General features: G+C 34.7%; 1 non-coding gene across 1 annotated transcript; it reads left to right on the top strand.

Moving 5' to 3' along the window:
• The first annotated feature begins 209 nt into the window (after nt 1-209).
• On the top strand, nt 210-316 carry LOC113913448. Its single transcript, XR_003517219.2, has one exon. It is a non-coding gene; the product is annotated as a U6 spliceosomal RNA (small nuclear RNA).
• Nucleotides 317-1,261: the final 945 nt, after the last annotated feature.

The following is a 1,261-nucleotide window of genomic DNA, read 5'->3' as shown; positions in this document are numbered from 1 at the left end:
TTTTATACACTGGAGCTGAAATAATCTCCCAGGGTACAAACTAATTTTTTCTAAGCTCCTATTACAAGTGCTGTATATAGTCTTGTACCCCATTTTAGGATATCTTGTTTTTTGTCTTAGGAACTCAGTTCCCGTCTAATACCATGATTGATACACAATCAAAGAAACAAGATGAAGTAGTAGTAAGCACTATTAAGAAAACAAGAACCATGCTCGTTTTGGCAGCACATACACTAAAATTGGAATGATACAGAGAAGATTAGCATGGCCCCTGTGCAAGGATGATATGCAAATTCATGAAGCATTCCATATTTTGGGGGAAAAAAAAAAGAGAGAGAGGCAGACTAAGAATCAGACTCTTAACTATAGAGTGAACAAACTGATGGTTACCAGAAGGGAGGTAAGTGGGGGGATGGGTTAAATAGATGATGGGGATTAAGGAGTTTATTTGTCTTGATGAGCACCAGGTGTCCTATGGAAGTGTTGAATTAGTATATTGTACACCTGAAACTAATATTACACTGTATGTTAACTGACTGGAATTTAAATAAAAACTTAAAAAAAAGAAAACAAGAACCTAATGTAGAAGAAGGGAATGAGGAGGATAGCATTAGATGGCATAGTCAGGGGAACATTTCTGAAGGCATAGTATTTAGTAGGGACCTGATTGACAAGGAGAAAGCCATGCAAAGATCAGGGGTAGATACATTCCAAGCAGAGAGATAGAGGATTGAATCAAAGAGGACTCAAGTAATTTCTACATTAATAGTTCATTATATACAGTGTTTGCAGTATTTTCAAAAACAAATACATAAAATAAAATTAAAATTAATCCAGAAAACTTGATGACATGATTCCAAATGGAATTTGAGAACAGATTAATTGTTAATGCTGGTAATTTAGGTAAAGTAAATACAATAAAATTTGGGAATGGATTAATTTCAGGAAATGTTATAGGTTCATTTCCTCTATGTCCAAGGAGACCACTCGGATAACAGTTTTATTGACACTGAAGGGGAAAAAGGCTTAAGAGGAACCTGAAGCATTTGGCCCAGAACCAATAGCACAATGGGCTCACCCTTGGCATCCCTCCCTTTTCCAACCATATTTGTTCTTATACTTCAAGTTAAGGTGAACATCAAGATCAGTTTTCAAACTTAATCAATGAATAAAAGAAAAAATATATCATATATGTAATATCTATGGGTTTTTATTTATGATGAGAAGCATGACAACAGATATAGGAATCTAAAGAAAGGGA

This window comes from Zalophus californianus, chromosome 14 (genome assembly GCF_009762305.2).
Source record: "Zalophus californianus isolate mZalCal1 chromosome 14, mZalCal1.pri.v2, whole genome shotgun sequence".
NCBI classification, from domain to species: domain Eukaryota; kingdom Metazoa; phylum Chordata; class Mammalia; order Carnivora; family Otariidae; genus Zalophus; species Zalophus californianus.
Note: the sequence above shows the minus strand (reverse complement) of the source record. Positions and strands in the feature narration are given on the sequence as shown.